At 47.5% G+C, this 18310-nt stretch overlaps 1 protein-coding gene and 1 long non-coding RNA gene across 2 annotated transcripts in view; one reads left to right on the forward strand and one right to left on the reverse strand.

The window, feature by feature from the left end:
- The window catches only part of LOC121009380, a 98317-nt gene extending 84362 nt beyond the window's left edge, over positions 1-13955 (reverse strand). The window contains exon 1 of the long non-coding RNA XR_005780748.1: positions 13871-13955. This is a non-coding gene — a long non-coding RNA (uncharacterized LOC121009380). The remainder of the gene's footprint in view (positions 1-13870) is intronic.
- The window catches only part of LOC121009378 (glycosyltransferase family 92 protein F13G3.3-like), a 98336-nt gene that overhangs the window by 16485 nt on the left and 63541 nt on the right, over positions 1-18310 (forward strand). The window lies entirely within an intron of this gene.

Here is an 18310-nt window from a genome sequence, read left to right on the forward strand (position 1 = left end):
TAACACCACGTTTCCTCAAATTATTCCTGCATCCGCAAACGGCGTGCCACCGTTTACTTGGCACTGGCGTCACGAACTATTTCTACCTATACCTGCCCTTGCAGAGAGTCAGCTGTACCAGGTTAGTGTATATTGCACTACATCACCCAGAAACACCTACTGCACACAACTTGAGTACGCTGCACCTCTCTTTTGGCGTTCCACGAACAGGATACGCACGCTTTCTAGTGCAAGAAGCGTGAACTTTGTGCCTTATACAGTTGCCCTGTGACCAAAGTGACAATTTTCCTGTTTTATTCAAGTGGACTTTGTGGACTGAAAATCGTACCCAAAGTGTACCAAAAACCTCTAAAAAGCGCTGTGCAGTGTTGCGCTACCCAGAGGAAGAAAATCGCCGCATTGGAGTGTGGTTTTGTGGACTTTTTACAATCCTGCTTGCTGTCAGTGAATGGACAGCGTTTTGCTAAAGATGGCCACCGGCTGCCTGGAGTAAAGTTTCCCGCGCCGCTGAGGACATTCGTGGGCGGATCCCTGCAAAGACACAGAGAGTCCCGCCCCTCTTCATCATCGCACCGCTGCGGCCCTGCTTCTCCTGCGTCACCGCGGTCTCAGGACGTCCGGAATCTCGCGAGACTTGGCCTGCGCAAGACCAGCGATACCGGTAAGCATTTGTAACCGGAGGGAAGGGGAGTGTACCGGCCACTTTAGTCGCCAGCGGCCACCTCTCAATAGACTACCATGTCAGAGCCAGGAGTGCCTGAGCAGCCGGCCCCGGGAGAGCTTGCGGCTCCTAATCATCCTACAGCCCCCAGCATGATGCCCTTTACCATGCCTTACTATTTCGGGGCCCCATGGTTCCCCCGCTACAGGGGAGAGACCCATACCCTAAGGGACTTTAAAGAAAAGTTGCTGGCACTATTCCGATTGTACCCTATAAATGCCGACCAGCAAATGGAAATCATGCTGGCGCAACTGGAGGGAGCTGCCCGCAGGGAAGTGTTATCATGGCCTGCTACTGAGCGGAGTACTCTAGAACAGATCTTCACCCGCCTCAGAGCCACTTTTGAAACTAGGACTGCCTCAGAGATAAAGATGCACTTCTTTGGCAAGAAACAGAAGTCCGGTGAGTCCCTCCGTGACTTTGCCCTAGCACTTCAGGAGGCTTTAGGGGCTGTAATCCAGATAGATCCCAAAGAGGCTGATAACCGGGACCAGACCCTGAGGGAACAATTTATCAACGGGGTGTCTAGTGAACAAATAAGGACCCAGTTAAAGATGCTGTCCGCCCAGCACCCTAACAGTGCCTTTCTGGACTTTAAAGAACTGGCTATAAAAATTCTGGGGTCCACAGTATCTCCTGAGTTGAGCGCCCTATCTGAGTCATCAGCCTGCAAGCCAAAACCGCTTGTCACTAACCGAGCTGAGGCCGGCCAAGCTGTTCAAGTGTCAGCTACTGATACTATTGCCATGCTGACAGAGCAAGTAAATCACCTCACTAAAAGTCTAGAGAAAGTGTGCAGAAAAATAGAGGAATGGGAAAAACCCATAATGCTAGATGAAGAATTCCTGTCATCTCCTAGGCCGTTCCCACCTCCATACCAAGAGACTCACCCCAGGGATCCTGGGAGGCGTAATAGAGGTCGCAAGAAGCCCGTGTGTACATACTGCAAAAAGCTGGGACACACAGAATCCACGTGCTGGCAGTTAAACGGGCAACCCCTGAGGCTGAGGACCAACCCTCGGGAGGTAGAACACTAGGTCCAGAGGATCCAAATTGGATGCCACGTTATGTAGGATCCCATCCTAAAATCAATATAGAGATCAACGGGATCCCCTTTGAAGCCCTATTAGATACTGGGTCTCAGGTCACTACTATTCAGCTGCCTGCATTTGAAAAGTTCTGGGACACCAACCAGTTGACCCAACCGCCTGAATCCTGGGTGGAAATTATCGCCAGCAATGGCAAACCAGTAAAGGTTCATGGATACTGGGAACCCACCCTGCAGGTGGGAGAAGTAACCCTGCCTCAACAGGGAGTGATCGTAGTACAGGCCGGTGACAGAGGAGGACATCCTGTCATTCTAGGCACCAATGTCTTCAAAAACTGTTATTCAGAAATACTTGCTGTATTACATCAGACTTTGCCCACTGCTTCCTCTGCATCCAGGAGGGTGATTCAAAAGACTATCACTGTGTTAAGTGCCCAGCAGAGGTTTGCTAATGGGAAAGGAGAAATTTGTACTGCCAGGATCCGTGATATTAAGCCTGTGACTTTGCCTCCTAATTCTCAAACTCTTTTGTGGTGTCGTGCTGTCCTGGGAGTCGAAGGCCGAGATTATCCAGCCCTGGTGGAACCACTCCAGATGGAGGATTATCCTTATGTGAGAGCTGCCAAGTGCCTGGTGAACGTCTCCCAAGGTAAAGTACCTGTCCGTCTGATTAATCTGAGTAATCATCCTGTTGCGCTTACTAAGCATTGCCCTGTTGCCCAGCTGTCCCAGGTGTCCTTCCAAGACATCATTCGTCTTCCAGTGACAGAAAAGCCGCCAGCTGCAGACAGCAGATGTTCGCCGGTGACCCAGCCACAAGTGCCCTGGTGGGAAGAGCTCCATGTAGGGGACGAGACTACCCCCCAACATCAACAAGAAGGGATTCTACAGCTTGTCAAGGAGCACCACCAGGCCTTCAGTAAGCATGCTACTGACTATGGAGAGGTTAGTGTCATACAACACACCATACCTACTGGCTCTCATCCTCCTATCAAGGAGAGATACAGACCCTTACCACCTACTTCATATCAGACTGTAAAGGAAATGATCCAAGAAATGAAAGACTCTAATGTGATCCGGGACAGCCGTAGTCCGTGGGCTGCACCCCTGGTTCTTGTAAAGAAGAAGGACGGTAGTATCCGTTTCTGTGTGGATTATAGGAAAATTAATCAAATAACCCACAAAGATGCATACCCACTGCCCCGCATTGAGGAGTCACTAACTGCTCTGGGCTCCTCTGCCTATTTCTCCACATTGGACTTGACCAGTGGCTACTGGCAAGTACCCATGGCCCCTGCAGATAGAGAAAAGACTGCCTTTACTACTCCCATGGGCCTGTTCGAATTCAATTGTATGCCGTTCGGGCTATGTAATGCCCCAGGAACTTTCCAGAGACTAATGGAACGGTGTTTGGGTCACAAAAACTTCGAAACAGTGCTGCTGTATCTTGATGACGTCATTGTGTACTCAAAAACATATGAGGACCATCTGAAACATTTGGCAGAAGTATTTGAAATCCTTATCAAATATGGCTTGAAGGTAAAGCCATCCAAGTGTCACCTGCTCAAACCTGCAGTAAGATACCTGGGGCATATAGTAAGCGGAGAGGGAGTGCAACCTGACCCTGATAAATTGGCAGCTGTCTGTAATTGGCCGGTTCCTACTACCGTCAAAGAGGTGAGGAGTTTCCTTGGTTTTGCCGGCTACTATAGACGTTTCATCCCCCATTTTGCTCAAATAGCTGATCCTATCCAGGAACTCTTGAGGGGGCAACCCAAAAAGAGTCCTAGAACTCCTGTGCCCATTGAGTGGAATGAGAAAAGAGAGATAGCGTTCCAATTGCTAAAAAAGAAACTGACCGAGCCTCCAGTGTTAGGTTATCCAGATTATAGCAAGCCCTTCCATCTCTATACTGATGCTAGCAAGCGAGGCCTGGGAGCTGTGTTAGCCCAGATCCAAGAGGGAAAAGAGAGAGTGATAGCATATGCAAGCCGCTCCCTGAAAGGAGCTGAGAAAAATGACCAGAATTATAGTTCCTTCAAACTAGAGTTCCTGGCATTAGTGTGGGCGGTGACAGAAAAATTCAAGGATTATCTAGCCGCCACCCCGTTCATTGCATTCACTGACAATAACCCTCTGGCACATCTCAATACAGCTAGATTGGGGGCCTTGGAGCAGAGATGGGCCTCTCGCCTTGCCAACTATAATTTCTCTGTAAAGTATCGTGCTGGACGTACTAATGATAACGCTGATGCTTTATCCAGGCTTCCCACAGAGACAGCTCCTGATGATGTGCGAGATGCTTGGGAAGATGTAGAGATGCCGGCTTTCTATAACAAATTTGCTCAACAGGATCAGGCTCGAGCTACCAATAACAGAGCTGCAGTTCCTTCACCCTCCAGTAGGCCTGAACCTAAAGAAGAAAGGTGGGTGAAACTACAGTCTGAAAGTAGAGTGCTGGGTGAGTTGTTGGACTTCATTACTAGTGGCAGAGCCCCTGAGAGGATCCGGCGTAAGAGTGCAGATCCTGAGCTCATCAAACTGTGGAGACAGCGCCATCAACTCTTCATACAAAAGGGCCTATTGCTACGGAGAAGCCTAGACCCAGTGTCCAACGAAAGAGTACACCAGATTCTCATACCCCGACGAGATGCAGGTATGGTGTTGGAGATGTACCACAATCAATCCGGTCACTTTGGGGTCCAAAAGACTGAAGCTACTATCCGCCAGCGGTTTTACTGGGTAGGCATGAGAGAAGACATGGAGAAGTGGTGTCGAGAGTGTGTAGCCTGTGCCTTGAAACGGAGTGAGCACCATGATCAGAGGGCACCACTGAGACCCATTGTAAGTACCCGTCCTCTTGAACTTGTCGCCATCGACCATGTAAAACTGGAGCCTAGTCGCTCAGGGTATGCTTATGCCATGACTATTATTGACCATTTCACAAAGTTTGTTGTAGCAGTGCCTGTGAGAGACCAGACAGCCAAGACTACAGCCGAAATGTTCTGGAAGCACTTCCTCCTGCCCTATGGATGTCCAGAAAAGATCCTCACCGATCAAGGACCTGCTTTTGAGTCCCATCTGTTCCATGAACTGTGCCGCTTACACAACTGTAAGAAGATCCGGACGACGGCCTACCATCCTCAAGGTAACGGATTATGTGAAAAAATGAATCAGACCTTGATAGAGATGCTGAGGGCCGTGCCTCCTGAGAACAGAGGAGATTGGCCCAGTCTGTTGCCACAGCTCATGTTCACATACAATCATACCATACATTGTTCCACCGGGTATACCCCCTTTTATTTGATGTTTGGGCGCCAAGGGACATTGCCTGCTGATCATTCATTGGACATACATGTGCCTGATTGCATTAACCCATTACCTAACACCGACTGGGTTGCTGAGCACCAAAGGCGATTAGATGCAGCCAAAGCCATTGTTCAGGAACGTATGGACCTTGCTAGAGACCGACAGCAGAGAGACTATGATCAGGCAGCCCATGCAGAACCCTTGACCATAGGGGCCGTGGTATGGTTAAAGAATAACCGTCGTACCAGCAAATTGGACAGTAAGTGGGAGCGAAGTCCCTATGTTGTCACTGCAATCCCAAATGTTGGAACTCACACTTATGAGATCACCCGGGAAGACAAGGGATCCCAAATTGTACACCGAAACCGGTTGAAGCTCTGCCTGACACCAGAACCTAGTGCCGAGAGTTCCGGATCTGAATATCCTGTGTCAGAGTCAGCAATACAGCCCGATGATCCTATGCAGGCTGTCAGTGACCTAAGGTATGACGCTGATCCCATGCATTGGCTTCTGACACCTTGGTTGAACTTGCTGGTGCCTGCTCCGGCACCTATTGCGTCTTCACCTCCAGAAGAGCCGGTGCAAGATGCTCCGGATCCAGTTCCCCCTCTCGTGGATATTGTTGTTCCTGTTGTTCCAGTTGTTCCTGACCGAGGTCTCACGGATGGAGACCCTCCTGTTGCTCCTCTCCCTTCTACCTCGTTGCTAAGGGAAGAGGAGACCCCTGTTTTGAGAAGGTCTACCCGGATGACCAGGGGACGCCCACCAGTCCGTTTAGGAGACTTTGATTATTCTGGTGGTGTCTCCTCCCAAACAGTTGCCACGGGCAATACCTTGTTGGACATTTGTGCGCAAGAATGGACTCCCCCACGTGAGCCCTTGCCTGTGCTACACCCACAGGAAACCCCTGGGTAGTTCCGTTATTATGCTGTCATTTTATTGTGCAACTTCATACTAAGGAAATGTGCCCAGAGATGGACTCCACCGCATGAGAGCCTCTGTGATTAATAAGAAATAACCTGGGTACGGACTCATGTTTGTTATTTGAGCCTCCAAGAACTTTTATACTGTTTTATCCATTTTACTGTTTTATCATGGACTTATTCATTGTCATGGACTATCCTGGTTCTAATGTTACGCTGTGCCAGGTCAGCGCCCCAGTTCCATTCACTATCCTGAGAGAAGAGAACGACGCCCCTTGTCACCACACTTCACTTTTGCCAATTGGACCTGATGTAAATGTAAATGCAGATGAATTACATGTATGTATGCCTGCATGTCTCTATTTTCTATTTCAGGTAGAGATTCCAGTTGGGAGACCCATGATGGAGTACGAGGTCGTACTCAGCTTAAAGCAGTGGGGTATGTAGTGTACGGGAGTTGTAATACCCGTCACTACCAAAGTGTCACTTGGTGTGCTGTCGTCCCTCCTAATTATGGGGAAATTGTTGTATGCCAGTTTTATAAAATGTAATGTAATGTGTGTATTTCCCTGTCACTGAAACTTGCACTTACAGGCCGGCTAGGGGTGTCATTCCAGCTCTTAGGCGTTAGAGGGAGCTAGGGAGCCCTAGTTTATATAAGGGCCAGACAAGGAAGGGAAAGTCAGTGTAACCTGATCTAGTGTGGAGTGCAGAAGTCAGTCTAGACCATAGCTCAGAAGTTTCTAGAGCCTGAGGAAGTTTCCAGAAGCTGAGAGAGACAGAGGCAAAGATCAGGAAAGCAAGAGGTACTCAGAAAGACAGAGGAGGTACTTATTAAAGCTATAGCCAAGGAGATAAAGCCAGAACTAGGTTAATGGGCCTTGGTGAAGATATGCTGTATTCCAGGATCAGACAGAATTAGAGTGCAAGCTCCTTTGCTGCAAGTCCTGTGTTCAACACTCTGTAATTACCCTGCTGTACTGAATTGCCTGCATCGACCGAATTGCAAAATCGACTGTATGCTGAGGAACTGCGTTTCCAATATTGTCTCTGCCTGCAAACTACTAAAAGTTGAAGTTCTGTTTTAACACCACGTTTCCTCAAATTATTCCTGCATCCGCAAACGGCGTGCCACCGTTTACTTGGCACTGGCGTCACGAACTATTTCTACCTATACCTGCCCTTGCAGAGAGTCAGCTGTACCAGGTTAGTGTATATTGCACTACATCACCCAGAAACACCTACTGCACACAACTTGAGTACGCTGCAAATTTCATCGTCCGAAGAAGAATCAGAAGAAACAGACTCTTGGGGAGAATCACTGTCGTTAGACGAGAAATCCTGGGATAGGCTATATCGAGAACTTTTATCCTTCTCCGATGTCCTAGCCCTTTTGCTTGGCTTTAAGGAATTTTTAACCTCCATCCTAATAAGGGATCTTATATTTTCTAACAATGAAGGGACTCATCCGATATGGTCTTGTCAATACACCCCTGCCATAATTTTTTCTCATAAGAAGAAGATAACGCTGTCTTACACAATGCGCATTCTTTGTTTTTTCTGTTTGCCAGCATCTTCTTAGGTTTTGACTGGAAAAAAGATAATTCAAGGAGACATAATGCGACGGAGTACCATATATGAGCCACTTACCCAAAGGAAGATTGCTCAACTACCAGGACTGGAGTCACCATTTCTCCCTCTGCAGATTCTACTCTTTTTTCTTCCTCCATGGCGAACAGAAGAACCAGGGAGCCTACTCTCTGAGGAGAACGAATAGTTAAACATTTATACCCTGTTTGTGTATTCCTGATAGGATCAGGTGAGAGAGAGAGAGAGAGAGGGGGAAAGAAACGTCCATTACATTAGCCAAGCGCAGACCCGTCTTCCCCAGTGCTAGCAGTAATAGCCTTAGCGAACCACAGTAACCACATCCTACACAGACTTGAAATCACAATGCCCTTAACTTCATTTAAGTGCCCTCTAGTGTCTGTTTTCTAATAATGCATTTAATGATGCAATTCACAATTTTTTTTATAAAAATAAATAAATCATAATTCGACTTTTTGAGTCAACTTTTTTAAAAGGAGAATTTGCAACTGGAAAAATGTATGGCATATCCGCAGCATAATTTTCTAAATTAATTCCAAAATGTATACGTGGACCTCTGGTGCCATCTGGTGGTAGAATAGAATTAAGGAATTTATTGCAAAATCCCTAGGGGAGGTCCTATTAGTTAAAAAATGATGTCACTAGTTGTTGATTAAACTAGACCAGTCCCATTTTAGATAGGATAAAAAGATGGTATGGGCTGACAGAGAAAAAAAACATCATCAGATCCAGGGCCGTCTTTAATATTGATTGGACCCTGGGCAAAAATTTACTTGGGCCCCCTGGATCCCGCTTTCCCACACCTTAGCAGGCAATCACGCCCTCCACCACAACACACACACAAAAAATCCACACACCTGGTAGAGTCCAGTGAATTACTGTAAATACTTCCAGTTCTGAAGACTCCAGCGGCTCAGGGTCAGTGCTCTGGGCAGCTGGGCTCAGGCTGGATGTGGGCACCGCTATGCAGGAAAGGAGACCAGGGCTCGGCTCACCCTAGTGTTCCAGTGCACCCCAGCACCCCACAGTATGCAGTATAGCACCCTATAGTATACAGCAACCCACAGTATGCAGTATAGCACCCTATAGTATACAGCACCACACAGTATGCAGTTTAGCACCCCCACACTATACAGTACCCCACAGTATATAGTAGAGCAGTATAGCAGCCCACAGTATACAACACCTCACAGTATACAGCACCCCAAACAATACAAGATACAGCCCCCACACTATACAGTACAGCAGTATAGCACTCCACACTATACCGCACCCTCAGTATACATTATACAGACCCCCACAGTATACAGTACAGCAGTATAGCCCCCCACACTATACAGGCCCCCACAGTATACAGCCCCCCCCCCATAGTATACAGGCCCCCACACAGTATACTGGCCATTACACAGTATACAGCCCACCACACAGTATACAGGCCCCCACACAGTATACAGGCCCCCCACACAGTATACAGCCCCCCCATAGTATACAGGCCCACCACACAGTACACAGGCCCTCACACAGTATACAGGCCACCCACACAGTATACAGCCCACCACACAGTATACAGCCCCCCCATAGTATACAGGCCCCCCCATAGTATACAGGCCCCCACACAGTATACAGGCCCCCACACAGCATACAGCCCACCACACAGTATACAGCCCACCACACAGTATACAGGCCCCCACACAGTATACAGTCCCACACAGTATACAGCACCCCACTATACAGTAGTTTACAGTATATTAACATAACAGCCCCTGTCACCTTTTTCTGATGTAATCTTCACACAAAAAAGCTCCACAGTTAACTTCTGCAACACTCCACAGGACCTGTGATGACCTCATAGCCATGTGACCAGTAATTACTAGGTTACTGGTCACATGGTGATGATGTCATTAAAGGGTTTCTATCACTTCATATGACATAATTAGCTGGCAGACACTAGCGACCTGCTAGTGTCTGCTCTGGCCAACCATCCTACTATAATCACTTGTGGGGCAGCGGTTTTGCTAAAAAACTAACTTTTATAAATATGCTAATGAGCCTCTAGGTGCTATGTGGGCGTCATTAGCACCTAGAGGCTCCGTCTACCTTCATACACAGCGGCCGCCCAGCACGTCCCTCCAGCCCGCCCATGTCCTCCTCCGTGTGACGCAGCGGCCGAATTCTCACGCATGCGCCGTGCGCGGCTGTATTCGGCGCATTAGAGATGTCTGAGCTCGGAGCGGTCAGACATTCAATGCGCATGCGCGGCTGTTCCGCGCATGCGCATTGAATGTCTGACCGCTCCGAGCTCAGACATCTCTAATGCGCCGAATACAGCCGCGCACGGCGCATGCGCGAGAATTCGGCCGCTGCGTCACACGGAGGAGGACATGGGCGGGCTGGAGGGACGTGCTGGGCGGCCGCTGTGTATGAAGGTAGACGGAGCCTCTAGGTGCTAATGACGCCCACATAGCACCTAGAGGCTCATTAGCATATTTATAAAAGTTAGTTTTTTAGCAAAACCGCTGCCCCACAAGTGATTATAGTAGGATGGTTGGCCAGAGCAGACACTAGCAGATCGCTAGTGTCTGCCAGCTAATTATGTCATATGAAGTGATAGAAACCCTTTAAGGTCCTAAATCACAACTTTAACACAGTACGATCATGATGCCTGGAATCCTGGTAGAGTTGACAGCCTGACACACAAGGCAGTGGCTAGCAGGGCTCAAGAGGCAGCTGCCTTGGGCCCCCCAGGAGCAACTGGGCCCGGGGCAGCTGCCCCTTTTGCCCCTTGGTAAAGACGGCCCTGATCAGATCAGATCAGGAGGCAGATCAGCATCATCATCTTCTTCTTGAATCAGCTTGAGATGGTCATCTTGAAGAAGACATCTTAATCCATTAGATCCAGCCCTGACCACCTTTTCAGCCATTGGAGGCAGCCATCTTATGACCATTAAAACTGATTTCTGCTAGCTGACATTTTTGGTATAGTATAACCTTACCTATATTTTATAGCATAATTTATATAATATATCTCTATATTTATATATTCAATATGTGTATAGTATCTGTTTTGGAATAAGATTGGGGTGTACCTGCAGCATCATCCTACAACTTAATCCGATTCAGGGAGATTTATATATACTGTTGGAAACACCATATCATCTCCAAAGAACTGAAATTCAGTTCTAGGCAGGTTTGGTTAGTCATATATATATATATATATATATATATATATCTCAGGGGTATGGAAATTTTAAAAAAAACTACTTGTCGAAGGACTAAAGTGGGGGCTCAATCTACTTGTCCCTCATGACCATCTACTTGTCCTGAACTTATACTAACGTTATACTGTATGGGGGTGGGGGCCACAAGGCGATGTTATACTGTATGAGGCGGGGGCCACAAGGAGATGTTATGCTGTATGGGGCGGGGGCCACAAGGAGATGTCATGCTGTATGGGGTGGGGGCCACAAGGAGACGTTATACTGTATGGGGGTGGGGGCCACAGGGAGACGTTATATTGTATGGGGGCGGGGGCCACAGGGTGACGTTATACTGTGCGGGGGCAGCCGCTTGGTGACGTTTTACTGTATGGGGCACTAGGGCAGCCGCTTGGTGACGTTATACTGTATGGGGCACTAGGGCAGCCCCAAGGTGACGTTATACTGTATGGGGCACTAGGGCAGCCGCTTGGTGACGTTATACTGTATGGGGCACTAGGGCAGCCGCTTGGTGACGTTATACTGTATGGGGCACTAGGGCAGCCCCAAGGTGACGTTATACTGTATGGGGCACTAGGGCAGCCGCTTGGTGACGTTATACTGTATGGGGGCAAGAGGGAGACGTTATAGTTTATCAAGTGCCACGTGCAGTGCAGATTGCAGGCAGGGCCAGAGCCTCAGAAGACAGACAGCACAACCTTTATTTCTGACACCCCTGCAGATGAGCGTTCCCGGCCTGACCTGCAAGCGCTGACTGGGGTCACATAGCATTATACTGATTTATGATGCTATGTAACCCTTACAGTTCTGGAATGTATTGGATAACACTGACATAATGCTGTCAGTGTTATCCAACACATTCCAGAACATATAACATATAGATCTCCTGAGAAGCCAATTTGATCCTAAAGGGTTAATTTACCCTGTAATCTAAACTCTGTGTCATCTGTCACTTCTCTTATCTCTCTGCTCCTGTCCCTTAACCTTATCACTGCTGCAACAAAAGCATCAGCCCACAGCCTCAGTGTAATAACCTGTTCTAGACTCTGACTCACGGCCCTTTTAACTCAATGAATCAAATGAGTCTCTAACTAATCGGATCTTTAGATTCTTTTAACTTGTGACTCATTCGATTCATTTCTATTCTAACTCCCTGTACAGACGGCTCAGAGCTGCTAGTGCTTGCCTTGCCTCAGCTCTGATTGGTTGGTGGGAGGGGAGGGGCTGGCAGAAACCAGCTTCCACTCTAGGATCAGATTACACTCCTCCCGAGTCCCTCCCCTCCCTGCTGCCGGCGTCTCTGCTATTGTGTGCTGTGACTGAACTGAGCCGACGATGCAGGGGCAGGCTGACATAGATGTAGGAGCGGTCAGCTCGCGGCAAGCATATGACCGCTCCTATTACTGCCCAACCAACATGTCCCTGCTACTTGCCCGCACAGGGCTAAAACAACAGTTCAAACTACTTGCCCGGCGCCCGGAACTGCATGTCCCGGGCGTCGGGCGATAGGAATTCCACACCCCTGATATATATATATACACACACACACTCACCTAAAGAATTATTAGGAACACCTGTTCTATTTCTCATTAATGCAATTATCTAGTCAACCAATCACATGGCAGTTGCTTCAATGCATTTAGGGGGGTGGTCCTGGTCAAGACAATCTCCTGAACTCCAAACTGAATGTCAGAATGGGAAAGAAAGGTGATTTAAGCAATTTTGAGCGTGGCATGGTTGTTGGTGCCAGACGGGCCGGTCTGAGTATTTCACAATCTGCTCAGTTACTGGGATTTTCACACACAACCATTTCTAGGGTTTACAAAGAATGGTGTGAAAAGGGAAAAACATCCAGTATGCGGCAGTCCTGTGGGCAAAAATGCCTTGTGGATGCTAGAGGTCAGAGGAGAATGAGCCGACTGATTCAAGCTGATAGAAGAGCAACGTTGACTGAAATAACCACTCGTTACAACCGAGGTCTGCAGCAAAGCATTTGTGAAGCCACAACACGCACAACCTTGAGGCGGATGGGCTACAACAGCAGAAGACCCCACCGGGTACCACTCATCTCCACTACAAATAGGAAAAAGAGGCTACAATTTGCACGAGCTCACCAAAATTGGACTGTTGAAGACTGGAAAAATGTTGCCTGGTCTGAGGAGTCTCGATTTCTGTTGAGACATTCAAATGGTAGAGTCCGAATTTGGCGTAAACAGAATGAGAACATGTATCCATCCTCTGATGGCTACTTCCAGCAGGATAATGCACCATGTCACAAAGCTCGAATCATTTAAAATTGGTTTCTTGAACATGACAATGAGCTCACTGTACTAAAATGGCCCCCACAGTCACCAGATCTCAACCCAATAGAGCATCTTTGGGATGTGGTGGAACGGGAGCTTCGTGCCCTGGATGTGCATCCCTCAAATCTCCATCAACTGCAAGATGCTATCAGCACCTTGTGGAATCAATGCCACGTAGAATTAAGGCAGTTCTGAAGGCAAAAGGGGGTCCAACACCGTATTAGTATGGTGTTCCTAATAATTCTTTAGGTGAGTGTATATTTGTATCTATAAAAGAAGAAAATCTGAAATAGACCATATTTGGATTTAATCAGACATGAGAGAAATCAGGTATCAAATTGATTTAAAATATAATTGAGGCTTCCGGTTCCGGCGCAAACATGGACGGACTTGCTGAGTAGAGCTCCGCATCTGCCTGCTCTGAAAATCTCTGCTCTCCCACCTATCAGGCTCGGTACGGACACAGTTCTGGGCCCAGAGACACCTGGACGTTTCTGGGCATCAGATGGAAAGATTTATAGTCAATATGGGGAGTAGAAATCGGCAAAAGGGGCAACAGAAAACAACTAGAGCAGTGCCAGTGCCGCGCGAGATGGCGGAGTATGACCCCTCCCCCCGCATGGAACCTGAAAAATCACCGCCATTACCACCTGAAGATGATCTTGTGGAAGATGAGGAGACATCGGGTGGAATAAGTGTGGATTACAAGAAGCTGGCACTTGAGGTGGCCGCGCGAATCCTACCTGACTTACAAGAATCCCTCTCCAGTACAGTCTCAGCGTCGCTGGCGCAGATACAACAGGAAATATCTGATCATGGCCGGCGTCTAGAGGGAATAGAAGAAAGGGTCAGCTCTCTGGAAGACGATCAAGCCAGCCATTCAGCGACCTACTCAAGTCTTCTACAGGAGAACAAAAAGATAATTGCAAAACTGGAAGACTTAAAGAATCGCTCCAGACGGAACAATATAAGGTACCCGAGTCTGTTCCATCAAGTGACCTTATACATTTATGCGCAGAAGAACTACCTAATGCGCTAAACATACCATCTATATGCAAGGTAGAGAGGGCACAGAGTGGGCCCAGCTCCTACATTAACCAAACACCAAGATGGCTCCTCTCTACACGTGGCGCTGAATCAAAGACCTAGACAGGTTATCATCCGATATCTCGATTACTCGGAGAAAGGTTTCTTGTCAAGGCCTTTCTACTTGCAAAAAGGCAGGGGTGTCCATTATCTCCTTTGCTGTTTAACTTGGCATTGGTGCCGCTGTCTAGGGCGATATCCAATAATGGTCAAATTAGAGGCATAGCTGTGGGTCAGAAAATACTTAAACATGCCCTTTTTGCCGACGATTTATTGATGTTTCTGGCACAACCGCAAGTAGATATACCAATCTTGTTTGATCTCCTCAATCAGTTCGGTCATATGTCAGGCTTTAAGGTAAATATGTCCAAGTGTGAGTAATTGGATCTATCACCACCTCAGAATGTAAATGTGAAGCTGCTACAAAACCTACCAGTCACAACAGCAACTCATTTTATTAAATATTTGGGTATTAAAATAGGGAAAACACCGGAATCACTATATGCCTTAAATTATCCTCCTTTATTTAAAAAGATCATTTTGGAACTAAAATCTTGGGTGACGTTACCTATCTCCTTCTTAGGTCGCTGCCATCTATTAAAGATGATGAGTTTCAGCAAACTTTTATACCCCATGCAAACACTGCCACTCCTCATAAAACGCACAGATATTCAAACCTTGTTGAAAGACTTCCGCTCTTTTATTTGGCAATCCCAGAGGAGTAGAATATCTTTACGCACTCTCGCTAGACATAAAACAGGAGGAGACTTCCGGTTCCGGCGCTGAGATGCAGGACACGGAGTGAGAGAGCTCCGGTAATCTTTCACCACAAAAGCGCACCCGCTTGCATTTTGAATGCTGGAGAGAAGACCTAGAGGGAGAGGAGAGGTCTATCGCTTACCTGGACACCTCGGTTCATGGACCGATACCCCCTGAGAAGAGGGAGCCGTAAAATCACAAGTGGCACAGGTACACACAAGGAGAATATGCTCACCAGTGGCTGACCCAGAAACAGAAGCGCTTACCCCCACACAACAAGGAGAAGCTCTGGGTACACGTGATCGATTATAAGACGCTGGCCGTTGAAGTGTCTAGACTCCTAGCGCTTGACATTAAGGAGACATTGTCTAACACATTGTCACAGTCTTTGCATGAACTTCATGAGGCGGTAACTCAGCATGATTCCCGCTTAGATGAATTGGAGCGGAGGGTAGCCTCAATAGAAGATATATCTGCCAGGTCTGAGAGAGATGTACAGGACCTCTACAAGCAGAACATAATTTTAAGAGATTGTCTGGAAGACCTTGCGAATAGGTCCAGACGGAACAATCTGAGGCTGCTGGGTCTGCCGGAAAGTGTTAAGCCACAGACTCTCATGGACATCTGTGAACGGGAGCTCCCATTCGCATTGGGCTTGGAAGGCAGGCATAAAGTAGAGAGAGCCCACAGAATAGGTCCTAATCCAGACACCCAGGAGCGCAGAGGTCGCAGCGTACGGGATGAAGTACCTAAACCTCGCCAGGTTATCATGAGATACTTGGATTACAGTGACAAAGAGGCGATCCTAAGGGCCTTTAGAGCAAGGAAGGAGCCCCTGAAGATCAGGGGGAACACAGTCCTATTATTCGCCGATTATTCAGCGGCGGTTGCCCGACAGAGGAGGGGTTTCAGCTATGTTTGTACGGCTCTTTACAGACAACAGATCCGTTTCCAGTTGCAATACCCGGCGCGGCTGTAAGTGACCCTGAAAGATGGCACTGTGCGTTTTTACCGTGACTTATTAGCAGCGGATGAACTGCTTCAACAGCTAGAGGACAAGGAAGGGAGAGAATTCCATAACTCAAGATCGGTCGGCTCTGGAAACCGTTCGGGACCGAATGGCAGCATAGAAGAGAAAGCATGGGTGAGCCAGGATTGGAATGACGGCGAGAAGGGGCCCAGACCAAGAACCCAGCGCTCACCAAGCAGCAGGAGAGCTTATCTCAGGAAAAGGTGACTGTCCTAGATGATCTTCTACGCCATGGGGACATTGATATCCTTTGTTTAACAGGACATTTCTTTAGATGAGAATGACTAAGTCCTGAAGTTCATTGTTCATGTTATAGTGGGACCAATTTGGTTCTTTGATCCTATCTTTCGGGGGGGGGGGGGGGGGGGGGGGCTTTTCTTGTTAACTTGTAATGGAAATAATGTGGTGAGGGAGGTACTGTAACTCAGAAAAAAAGGGCGTTAATAAGGAAATTTTGGTTGGCAAAGGGGAAGGGGTTATATACTTCTGTTAACAAAGGGGTTAAGGGGGGAGGGAGTGTTACAATTTTTGAGTAATCTTGGCCTGTCTTATCATTAGAAGCTAAGGGTACACATCTTGAATCAGTTCACAGTTAGGTGCGTACAACGCCACAATGAAAATAGTGTCGTGGAATACTAAGGGTTTGCGATCACCACAGAAGAGGTGGATGGTGCTTCGGCATCTCAAAAAACTTAATCCTGATCTAGTACTGCTACAGGAAACTCACTTAGGGACAGAAGATTTCTGTCGCATGGAAAAAATGTGGGTGGCGCAGGCACTAGGCTCTCCTGCGATCAGGAGAAAAGCGGGAGTCCCGATTCTAATCAACAAACAGCTCAACTGTCAAGTTATAAGGTCCCAGGCCGACACACAAGGAAGATGGGTCAATGTAGTACTTCAAGTCCAAGGGTCCCAGTGATGCATATATAGCATTTATGGTCCCAATTCCAACAATACTCAATTCTTTAGGGAACTAGAAAAAGAGCTGCTACTAGATCAATGCCCCAACAAGATAGTGGGAGGAGATTTTAATTCCGCAATAAAAGATCTGGAGGATAGGAAACGTAACAAGCATAGGGCGGATAGGAGCAGGTCGCAAGATAAGGTCCTGGAACCAATGATGCTAGGAGTGGGGTTGATAGACCCGTGGCGCCAACTTAATCCGGACGTGATTACATTTGGAGATTCCCTTCACATTTGACCTCTAATGAGGATTTTGTGAACAAATTAATAGGGTGGTGGGAAGAATACCAGGACAACAATAAGGCGCATTTGGATGATCCGGAATTGTTCTGGAACGCATCGAAAGCAGTAATGAAGAGGGAGGATTATGAATCACATTTTCGGGTTGAAGAAAAAAATTACAATGCAGCTAGACAGTGCTAGTCGCGAAGTCAGACAAACATACACCACCTTTGTCGATAATCCCACAGGGGAAAATAAGAGGAAATGGACTGGAGCGCGCCAGAAATTCGACAAATATGTAAGGGACAGGGAATCCTTAAAATTCACTGCATTTTAAGCCACCCTACATAAATTTGGAAATAAAGCAGGACGGCTACTTGCTAACTTGGCTAAAGGGCGGAGACAACCCCAGTTCATCCCCAGTCTTAAAAACACGAGAAATGAAGTGTTTAATGACCCGGCTGGCATTAACAGTATAGTGGAGGAATACTATAGGGCGCTATATAAAGATGAGACTCAGAGCGATCTCACTAATACCCTCCTTGAGTAAGTTAGGTTACTGAAAATTAGCCAGGATCAGATGGCGTTTTTAAATGCAGATATTACGGTCGAGGAGCTTCAAATCGGTAATCAAACATTTGGGGAACTCTAAGGCCCCAGGACCAGATGGCCTCATGGGAGAATATTATAAAGCTCTAGTGACACAAGTTTCACCAACCCTAGTGTGTCATATATTAAATTGCTGCCCAAAGCAGGGAAAGATCCCTAGCTACCGGGTTCGTATAGACCCATATCCCTTATCAATGTCGACACTAAAGTACTCTCTAAGCTGATGGCAGACCGTCTAGCTACATTGCTGCCTACTCTTATTACACCTGAGCAGGTGGGATTTGTCAGTAACAGTAATGGCAGTCCTAGACAAGGTGAATCGATATCCGAAAGTAGGAGGAACCCCAGCCATGCTCACTTTAGACGCAGAGAAAGCTTTTGATAATGTTAGGTGGGCATGGCTGGGAGCGGTCCTTGATAGGATGGGTTTTAGTGGACCCTTTAGGCAGGGCCGGATTAACGTAGGGGCTAATGGAGCTGCAGCTCCAGGCCCCTACCATAAAATAGGCCCATC

Source organism: Bufo bufo, chromosome 8 (genome assembly GCF_905171765.1).
Source record: "Bufo bufo chromosome 8, aBufBuf1.1, whole genome shotgun sequence".
Lineage (NCBI taxonomy): Eukaryota > Metazoa > Chordata > Amphibia > Anura > Bufonidae > Bufo > Bufo bufo.